Genomic DNA, 11783 nt, shown 5'->3' on the forward strand with positions numbered 1-11783 from the left:
AAGTCGTGTCCCAATTCTTTGTGACCCCATGGACTGTAGCCCTGTAGGAGCTCACTAAGCTCCTCTGTCCAGGGGATTTTCCTGGCAAGAATACTGGAGTGGGTTGCCAGTTCCTATTCCAAGTATCTCTCTCTCTCTCTCTTTTTTTTTTAAATTTATTTTTGGCTGTGCTGGGTTTTTGTTGCTGCATATGGGCTTTCTCATTGCTGGTGATTGCACAGAACCTGGAAAAAACTCAAAAGTTCATCAACAGGAGTATGCATGCATTATGACACATTCATACAATGGAATACTACAGAGAAGATGAAGATCAACATGGGTGAATTTCAGAAATGTTACATTGAAGGCAAAAAGCAAATTGGGAAGCAAATGGAACACAACCACATTTTAAAAGTTCAACAATGAACAAAATTAAATAATGTAATTTTTAGACATACGAATATACATGGTAAAAGAATTGTCTTTTAAAAGAAGGGAATATTAAACACCAAATTCAAGATTGTGTTTGCCTTTGGGGAAGAGACACAGACAGCTTCAAAGGTGTTAGCAATATCAAGTTTATTAAACTGGTGGTGGGTACATGGGTTTTCATCTTATTTGTTATATCTGATTTTATACATTTTCTATTTTTGTCTGTATGAAATATTTCCTCTTAAGAAGAGCACTCTACCTGCTGTGTAAATGATAAACTGAAGGAGATGGGAATGTAAGTAAGTCAGAGACCGGTTAGAAGACTGTAATTTGTCCAGACAAAAGGTGAATGCTGACCTGGCTCAAGAGGGCAAGAATGGAGATGAAAGGAAGTGGATGAATTAGGGGATATGTGGTCCAGGTGAATCACCCTAACCCTGACCATTATGATCTGGTAGAGGTTTGCATAGTATAACATGGAGTGTGGAAGAGGAATCGGTAAGTCAGACTGGGAGTGTTGGGGAGAGCTCCTTGGAAGAGAGGACAGAGCATCTGAATTGGGACAGGTAAGGGTTTGTTAGGGCTTCCCAGGGGGCACTCGTGGTAAAGAACTCGCCTGCCAGTGCAGAAGATGTAAGAGACACGGGTTTGATCCCTGGGTTGGGAAGATCCTCTGGAGAAGGAAATGGCAACCCACTCCAGTATTCTTGCCTGGAGAATCCCATGGACAGAGGAACCTGGTGGGCTACAGTCCGTGGAGTGGCAAAGAGTCAGACACGACTAAAGTGATGTAGCAGCAGCAGCAAGAACTGAAGAAGTGAAGTGTGAAGTGAAATGTAAGTCGCTCAGTCAAGTCTGACTCTTTGCCACCCCATGGACTATACAGTCCATGAATTTTCCAGGCCAGAATACTGGAGTGGGTAGCCATTCCCTTCACCAGGGGATCTTCCCAACCCAGGGATCGAATGCAGGTCTCCCTCATTGCAGGTGGATTCTTTACCAGCTGGACCACCAGAGAAGCCCAGAGACAACAGGGTCCACACATGGAGGACCTTTTCTACTAACGTTTTCTGTGTTCCAAAATTTTAACCCTTTGTGAGATATTGGATGGGACCTACAGTTGAGAAAATAGGTACAATAGATCATTGGAAAGTCTAAGTCTCAGAACAGTGACCATGAAACAGCTTCAGTGAATGCTGGGATGGGCAGACGCCACCACATTGCAGTAAGCTGAGTGGGAAGGAAGGTCTTTGGGGAGAAAAGGAAAACTAAAGTAATGTCTACCTGGAGGATGAAAGGCAGGAACCAGTGCAGATGAGAGATTAAATACGTGGCAGGGAAGGTTTGTTCAATTGCCAAAATAGAAGCCTCTGGAAAAGAAGAGATGGAATCACTGGGGAAGGTGGAGGGGCCAGTTTTACAAGCTCCTGCCACCCTTTTCATGCCAATGACTGCATCTCCCCATCCCATGCCCCCAAATTACTATCATCATCACTTTGCCAGATCTCCTGCTCTGCCCTCGTTGCCAGGGTGTCACCCTCAGTACCAGCTTTCCACCCAGCAAGTCACACCCATACACTCAGCCCCCGTGTAGACATGGAGAAGAGCAGAGGGAAACTGGTTTTCCACTGGGTCTGCTCCAGATGACCTAGCCAGGCAGACATTTCCCTAAGAATAGGATTCTTCAGACCTCCCCCTCCATCTCCATCCGGAAGAGATATTGTTGAGCCCCGTGACACCTCATGGAACAAAGCTACTGGCAGCAGAACTCTACAATTTTAGAAAATATGAAATCCACAATTTTAGAAAGAAAATTGCTTCCATGGGGCTTCCATAGTTAAACAGATCCAGTGTCGAGACAAATTAAAGAATAATACTGAAAATACGTAGAGAACTCCTGAACATCAATAGGAAAAAAAGACAACCCAATGAAAAAGGAAAAAAAGATCTAAACAGGCGTTTCACACAAATGCCTGTGAAATGTGAAATAAAACTCTAATAAGATGCCATGTTATTTCTTGACAGGTAAAAAATTTAAAGGCAGGCAGTAAAAAAGTACTATTGACAATTATTACATACTGCTTGTGGAGATAAAAATTATATTACACACAAGTTGGGAAACATTCGTCAATATTTGTAAAGTTGAAGATGCATGTACTCTTATAGCCCAGACACTTTATTTCCGGTTGTGTATTCGAAAACCGTATCATCCAATATGGTAGCCACTAGCCACTTGTGACTATTTAAATTTGTTTATTAAAGTTGAAGTATAAATTTACTTTCTCAGGAGTAGTCATATTCCAAGTGCTTAGTAATGACATGTGGCTGCCATATTGGAGAATGTAGATATAGAACTCTTCCATTATTATAGTAAGTTCCATTGCACAGCCCTGCCCTAGAGAAATTCTCAGATACCTGCGCTAGGCATCACAGTCTTGACTGTTTATGTGAGCATTGCTGGTGATTGCACAGAACGTGGAAAAAACTCAATAGTTCATCAATAGGAGTATGCCTGTATTATGACATATTCCTACAGTGGAATACTACAGAGAAGATGAAAATCAACATGGATGAGTTTCAAAAATGTCACTGTTGAGTACAGAGAGCAAATTGCAAGGCAGATGGCATAGACTACTTTTTAAAAGCTCAACAACAAACAAAATTAAATAATTTTTTAGACATATAGACATATATGGTAAAAGAATTAGTTTTTAAAACAAGGTAATATTAAACTCCAAATTCAAGGTTGTGTTTGCCTTTTGGGAAAGAGACCCAGCCAGCTTCAAATTAAACACAGCCAGCTTGTGTTTCGGAGAAGGCAATGGCACCTCACTCCAGTACTCTTGCCTGGAAAATCCCATGGACGGAGGAGCCTGGTGGGCTGCAGTCCATGGGGTCGTGGAAAGTCGGACACGACTGAGCGACTTCACTTCCACTTTTCACTTTCATGCATTGGAGAAGGAAATGGCAACCCACTCCAGTGTTCTTGCCTGAAGAATCCCAGGGACTGGGGGTCCTGGTGGGCTGCCGTCTATGGGGTCGCACAGAGTCGGACACGACTGAAGTGACTTAGCCGCAGCAACAGCAGCAACAGCTTGTGTTTAATTAAACTGGTGGTGGGTACCTGGGTTTTCATCCCATTTGTTATACCTGATTCATACATTCTCTGTATTTTTGTTTATATGAACTATTTCTTCTTAAAAAGATCTTTCTAGCTGCAGATGGGAATGTAAGCCACAGCCCTGCTGTGTCCTAAGTCACTATATTGTGTCTGGCTGTTTGTGACTCCATGGATTGTAGCCCGCCAGGCTTCCCTGTCCATGGGATTTCTCAGGCAAGAGTACTGGAGTGGGGTTGCCGTTTCCTTCTCCAAGGAATCTTCCTAATTCAGGGATCGAACCCACGTCTCCTGCATTGCAGCCGGATTCTTTACCACTGAGCCACCAGGGAGGCCCACAGAGACCTGTCAGGAATCTATGGTTTGTCCAGGAGAAAGGTGACTGGTGACCTGGATCAAGAGGCAGCAGTGGAGATGAAAGGAAGTGGATGAATATGGGATGTATTTTGGAGGTGAATCACCTTAACCCTAACCCTAACCATTATTATCTGGCAGAGGCTTTTATGGTGTAATGTGAAGCATGGAAGAGGAATATGTAAGTCAGACTGGGAGCTTAAAGGAGAATGTCTTAGAAGAGAGACAGATGGTTTGTGTTTGGAACAATTAAGGGTTTGTTAAATGATAATAGCTGAGGAAGGTCATTCTACTTGGAGGTGATGTCTTATAGTACGAATTGAGGGTAGCAAGCCTCTGTTTGGGAACTGGAGACTCTGAGCATAGTTGGAGTTAAAGAACAAGAAGGCAGGGGCCAACCATGAAGGGCCAATTGTACCCATTGGGGGTTAAGACTTTATTCTGGAAGATGCAAGGAAACTGCCCCCCATTTTCCTTTCCTTTTGTCAGATCCTTGGGAACAACAAAATAAGCCATTGATATAAGGCTGCGAAGTTCTAGCCACAAGGAAAACCAAGCTGGGCTACTCTGAAAATTCTTCTCTCTCTGTTTTTTTTTTTTTCCCTGCGCTGTGAAGCATGCAGGATCATTAGTTCCCCAATCATGGATCAAATCCTACCCCCGCCCCCCGCACTGGAAGCATGGAGTCCTCACCAGTGGACGGCCAGGGAAGTCCCGAAAATGCCTCTGTTTGTATTAAACGTTTTTATAAACCATCACCTGCACTTGTCATCATGAAAACCTAAATTGTAGAAATACAGAAAGACTGAAATGAGTGTGAAAGAAAAGAAAGGCACACAGAAGAGAAAATGATAAGAGATGAAAAAGGAGAAATTAGACCTGAAAGAAAATAATAATTAAACATCACTGGAGGCCACAGATCCCGGTTTCCCTTTAGGAATGCTGTTAGACTGGCTTTCCTTAATGCTGCAATTGACAAAATCCAGAGCTTTAACTCTTCTTTTGTTCTTGAACTACATGCTTTACTACCTTAAGCAAATATTTAAGTGTAATAATCATGGCATTCTTGGACTCTCTTCAGAGGTGTTTCTTGAGACAAAGCATACAAATCTCAGAAATAAAGTTAACATGCAGGAGCTGATGACTCAAATCCACCTTTTCTAATTACACATCCTTTATAATACTTTTTCATCAGATTTCCATTTGCGCATCTTATTTTTCTTTTGTTTAATTAAGAATACTTCATCGGATAGAAGTAAAACAGAACACATTCACAGGGCAAATAAAACACTAAAAAAAAGATAATGAAGAACTTTTCTTCTTCTGAAAAGTGAGGTAGTAGCTATAATAGCTAAAGTTTATTTATTTATTGCTCCCAAGCAGTATCTTTACTTTCCCTGGTCTGTGAATAAAATTTTCTGTAATAGCTAAAATTCAGTGAGTGCTTAGTGGTGTCTCACAGCATACATGTCTCAGCTTCTTAATCCTCATAGTAACCACAAATCAGGAGGCAGATTCTATTACTATCCCCATTTTACAGAAGAGGAAATGCAGGAGCAGAGAGATTAGGTAAATTCCCCGTCATCACACAGCTAGTAAAGTGGTAGAGATAGGATATATACCCAGGTAATCTGGTTCCGGAGACTAAGAATGTAGGCTCTCCATGCCCAAGGATCAAAAGAGAGAATATAAGTGAAAGCATTTTGAAATGAGTACTTAAGACATGTCAGTTTGAATAATAAACTTGCAGATTTATAAATTGTTGAGTGTTGTGTGTCATTTCTCAATTCGCAGGAAAGCAACCATTGTAGATATTCTATTTGTGGATGATTTAGTTTTACGGGTGCTTTTACTCTAGGTTTGGACAAATGGAACATGATCAGGAAGTTTTTCTTGGGTGCATACACATGCTGTGCTGTGCTAAGGTGCTTCAGTTGAGTCTGATTCTTTGCAACCTCATGGACTGTAGCCCATCAGGCTCCTCTGTCCATGGAATTTGCTAGGCAAAAATACTGGAGTGGGTTGCCATGCCTTCCTCCAGGGGCTCTCCCCCACCCCAGGATCGAACCCACGTCTCTTGTGTCTCCTGCGTTGGCAGGCAGGTTATTTACCACCAGGACCACCTGGGAAGCCCGGGGGCATACATATGCAGCTGTTAAGTTTTCACATTGGCCCATTTTAATTTTTTGAAAACACCGTATATTTTTTTATTTTTTACTATCTGGGTCTTTTTTGCCGGGCGAGGGCTTTCTCTTATTAATGAGCCCAGGCTCTGGGGCGCACAGGCTTCTGTAGCTGTGGCACACGGGTTTAATTGCTCCTCGACACATGGAATCTTCCTGGACTGGGGATCAAACCAGTGTTCCCTGCATTGGCAGGTGGATTCTTAACCACTGGACCACCAGGGAGGTCCTGGCCCATTTTAATCTGTCTGATATAGGTAGAAAATCTTGATGCCCATGCATCGTGACAAAGACCAGTGATAGAAGCCTTCATTAGATGCTTAATAGCACTGTGGAATCATGAAACATTATTTCTACATTTAGAGTGGTTGAAAGGGATTGTGCAGGAATCATTAGTATCAATATGAAATTGTCAATAGATGATTAAATATTTTCTTAAAAAAACAAATATAATCCACATGTCCAGTTGGGGCAAAGTCCTTTAGACTGGTAAGTTCTAAGTGAGCCAAGTTTGTTATTAAACACTTTTATGAGTACCATAACTATAAAATTCAGGAATTCAAGGCTATGATTCTTTTGTGACAGCAAAGTTTATATCCTCTTTAGTACAATGTTTTAAATGATGCCCTTTAGCTGCCTATAAAACCTACAAATGACAGCTGGAGTGAAAAATGACCTGTCTGGGGATGAGAATCTGTTGCAAAAGGAACACAGAGTATGCAGAATGACATGCAAGGAGGTAGTAAGTCTTCCTAAGTTTTGTTACCATTAAATTTTTTAAAAATCTCAATAAATGAGGGCTCACAGGATCTTAGAGATTGTCCTTTGGTCTAGTTCCTTAGTTTGGAGTCTCTGAAAGATTGTGTAACATCCTTGAGCTGAAGAGCTCATTAGTGGCCGAGCCGAGAGGAGAGGCCTGTTTTTCAAAGCAATTGTTCATACATGCCGTAGTTTGTTTATCTGGTAGCTGAAACTTTTTCATGAGCAATGTTGAATATACACAGCAGAGTTGTGTTACAAACTCCCGGAATCCAGCTACTCCTTTGAGCCCCAGTCGTGTTCAGTGATACAAGTGGCTTGTGGCTTACTCAAGGATTAAGTTCCAAAGGCAGGCAAAAATAGATTCTAGTCAACACTATCCTTGGAAATTCCTTAGGAAAGTGTCACTTCAGAGACTCAAACATCTCCTCTTAATAAACATAGCAGAGGGACTTCTCTGGTGGTGTAGTGGCTAAGACTCCACATTCCCAGTGCAGGGGGCCTTGGTTCAATCCCTGGTGGGGGAACTAGATCCCACATGCTGCAACTAAGACCTGAGGCAGTCAAATAAACAAGTTAAAATAAATATATATATATTTTTGAAAAAACCCTAGAAACATGGGGGGAGGGACAGCGTGGGATGACTTGAGAGAGTAGTATTGAAACATATATATTACCATATGTAAACTAGTTAGCCTATGAAAATTTGCTGTATGATGCAGGGAACCCAAAACTGGTGCTCTGTGACAACCTAGAGGGGTGGGATGGGGAGGGAGGTTTAAGAGGGAGGGGCTTGTGGCTGATTCATGTTGATGTATGGTAGAAACAATCAAAATATTGTAAAGTAAAAAATAAAAATAAAGAGAAACAAACAAACAAACAAAAAACCAAAAAAAAAAAAAAAATTAAGCACAACAGAGCAGGTTTTTATTCCAGTATGGGAAGAGCTTGCTGTTTCTTTGGTTGAGAACCAAATGAAGTAATTGGCCAATCTGTGACCATTAGATTGATTCTCCGCAGGTGGGAACTGGGACTGGCCAGGGGAGCTGATTCTTCTCTCCGTCCTCTGCTCGCCTCAGGACACATGTTCTTTGAGTTGAACGGGAGCTCTCACTGCAGGCTCTTTAGTTGTTCTTCCTGTTTGTCTGTTTCTCTCTCTCTAATTTCAGTTTGGATTCAAATGTTAAATGTGTCACTAATAAGGACTAGATGGGTGTCTATATGTTTGTTCCTGCCATATAGGAAGTACAGTTCAGTTGCTCAGTCGTGTCCGACTCTGCGACCCCATGAACTGCAGCGCGCCAGGCCTCCCTGTCCATCACCAACTCCCGGAGTTTACCCAAACTCATGTCCATTGAGTCTGTGATGCCATCCAACCATCTCATCCTCTGTTGTCCCCTTCTCCTCCTGCCTTCAATCTTTCCCAACATCAGGGTCTTTTCAAATGAATCAGCTCTTCATATCAGGCGGCCAAAATATTGGAGTTTCAGCTTCAACATCAGTCCTTCCAATGAACACCCAGGACTGATTTCCTTTAGGATGGACTGGTTGGATAGGTTAGTTTTGATTTTTTTAAAATACTTATTTGGCTGTATCAAGTCTTAGTTGCAGCATGCGAGATTTAGTTCCCTGACCAGGGATCAAACCCATGCCTCCTTCACTGGGAGCTCAAAGTCTTAGCCAGTGGACTACCAGGGAAGTCCCTATAAGTTAGTTCTTAACCTAAGAAGCAATTTTGTCTAATGGTTAAAGACCCAGGAGCCATACAACCTTGGTCTAACTTCTTGTTCAGCCACTAACAAGCTGTGTGACCCAGGACATGTGACTTAAATTCTCTGTGCCTCGGTTTTCATCCCCTGTAAAATGGGTGCAGTAAAAATAGGACCCTTGTTATGTGATTGTTATAAAGATTGAGTTATACGTAAAGTGCTTATGATAGTATAACATTAGTGTTCACAGGAAGTGTAACTATTGTTATGTGGTGTCACTATACTTCAGGTAATTCAGAGAACTCAATTTTGAGAAATTCTAAAAGTTGTGTGTGTGAGTTTCATTTCTCATCCCCTATCTCAATTCTTACTGACATACAGTGTGCGTGTTAGTCACTCGGTCATGTCTGACTCTTTGAAACCCCGTGGACTGTAGCCATGGGGCTCCTCTGTCTATGGAATTCTCCAGGCAAGAATACTGGAGTGGGTATGCTAATCACTGGCATGCAGTGATTGGCACTTCCCTGGTAGCTCAGTTGGTAAAGAATCTGCCTGCAGTGCAGGAGACCTGAGTTTGGTCCCTGGGTCGGGAAGGACCCTGGAAAAGAAAATGGCTTATAGTGATTACCCACAAGACAAAAGGGCTGAATGATTGTCCTGTACAAAACTGAGAGCAAGTGTAGTACTTTATTGTGGTGGTTTAGTCGCTAAATTGTGTCTGACTCTATTGTGACCCTGTGGACTGTAGCTCGCCAGCCTCCTCTGTCGATGGAATTCTACAGACAAGAATACTGGAGGGGGTTGCCATTTCCTTCTTCCGGGAATCTTCCTGACCTGGGGATCAAACCTGCTTCTCCTGCATTGGCCAGCAAATTCTTTACCACTGAGCCACCAGGGAAGCTCATTGTAGAACTCACCTAGAGCCAAAAGTCAGGGTGATGAGAGGAATGACTCTTTGTTCAAGCTCTGTGACCTTGGACAGATCATTTAACCTTTCTGAACCTTAGTATCTCCAGCTGCACATCATAAACAATGACATCACTACCTGTTTCACAGAACGGCTGTGAGGATCTAACAAGATATACGTAAAATGTTTTATAAACTATAAGGTAACATGAAAATGTAAGAGATTGCTGTTAACACCTTTAATTTAAACATAGGCTGATACTATTAAAACTACCAAGATTGAGGAGGAGCTAAGATGGCGGAGGAATAGGACAGGGAGAACACTTTCTCCCCCACAAATTCATCAAAACATTTAAACGCCAAGTAAATTCCATAAAACTACCAAGATTGACTGAAAAGATAAAGGCAAATAATTCATGCATTGCCACAGTAATACTCTAGGAATGTGTTGGCAGGAACACCAGATCTCTGATTTCTTCTTAAGATGTACACAGTTCTCTGAGAACTCAGGTTTTTGGGAATTCACAGTAGTGGCCTTCATATTTTCCAGTATTACTTATGGAAAACTACCCATGATGTTTGCTATCCAACAACTTTGATGTTGCAGAAATAAGCTCTTGATAAAAGATTATCTGGGTTAAGAAATTTGTCATTAATTTATAGATTTTTTTTTCTATAGTCACTGGCATGAGATTAAGTATAATTTGTCTTTTTAAATAAAACAAATGAATTATTTTTTTGTGACTTGCACTATTGCTGCCCTATTTCCTTAAAGATGCATTTTCAATAGATGTAAGTATACTCAAAGGGAAAATTATGATTTTATTGCAGGTTATTCAGCATTTTATGTGACTCAGGGTCCGTGGTAGGAGGAATGGAATTATTATGAACTTGCCCATAAAATTAGCATTTTTTCACTAAACTAGATTAAACTTTCCCTAAATTATTAATATAATGAAAGTTTTATATTTGAATTATGCCAATGAAAATACCTGCTTTAGTCAGAATAGGCTAAATTATGAAGCAGTAACAAATTAACCCTAAAGACTAGTGGTTTAACACAAGAGTCTATTTCTCACTTACATCTGAGCAGGTAACTCTGTTCCATGTCATTATTCAGCATCCCAGACTGACAGGTGTTCCCCACAGTTGCCATGTCAGAGGAAGAAAAAATGCCAGAATACGCATCCATTCTGCTCTGCTTGGTCCAAAAGTGACCATTAATTCTATCGCCCCTTGACTAGAACTAGTCACGTGGGCTACTTATTGGAAAGGAAGTAGGGAAATGTGAGGAGCACAAGGATATTCAGTGAATTTTGAATGTCTCTGCCACAACCCCCAAACTCCTAAAGCAGTAAGATATTCTCAATCACATTCTCATACATTTATCCTCGTCCTTTGGCTCCAAGATAGTACACTGCAGAGGAAACAGCATGAACTGTGGGGTCAGACTGCCTTGGGTTTGAATCCCAACTATAATCCATGCTAATTGTGTGAGTTTGAGCATATTATTTTATTTCTCCAATCCTCAGTTTCCTCATCTGTAAAATGGGGATTCCAACACCTACCTGTTAGGGTTGTTGCTACAACAGGAAATTATCTATACAACACTTTGGCAAAAAGTAATACTTGGTGATTATTATCATCATCAAAAAGATGAGCAAATATTTAAGACAGCAATTCTTAGCTCCAGTTCTGCAACACTACAGGATATCTCAAATTATCTCAAGGAGTGTTGTAACATTTTCAAAAGGCTCTGCAACTAAGATTGTTTTAAATTCCCTTTACTCAACAAAATCATTAGAAGTTGGATTGATGCTGACATCACTCTTGGCAAATTATGAGAGGTGATTTGTCTTTATTATTCCAACCTTTGTCCCTTCAACGATAGCTTCTCTTTAACTCCAGTCCCCAAGCTTTGGATCAGCTTGGTATGAATTCCAACTTAGTCACTCTCTATAAGTTAGTTAAGCCATCTGAGCCCAAGTGTCCTCATCATCAAAGTTGGGACAATCATGACTACTCTGTAGACCTGTTTATAGGATCAAATGATGCAGGTGAAGTCCTCAGCACAGCTCAGGCATACTTTGTTTCATTGCTCTTTCCCTCATTGCTTGTCACTGGTATCGTGTCTTCTACAAATTGAAGATTTGTGGAAACCCTGCATCGAGCAAGTCTATGGGGCCATTTTTCCAAAAGCATTCACTCACTTATGTTTCTGTGTCACATTTTGGTAATTCTCGCAATATTTCAAACTTTTTCATTATTACTATATTTGTTATGGTGATCTATGATTAAAAAAAAACATTTATTTATTTGGTTGTAACAGGTCTCAGTTGCTGC

Source organism: Bos indicus x Bos taurus, chromosome 19 (genome assembly GCF_003369695.1).
Source record: "Bos indicus x Bos taurus breed Angus x Brahman F1 hybrid chromosome 19, Bos_hybrid_MaternalHap_v2.0, whole genome shotgun sequence".
Taxonomy (NCBI): Eukaryota; Metazoa; Chordata; class Mammalia; order Artiodactyla; family Bovidae; genus Bos; species Bos indicus x Bos taurus.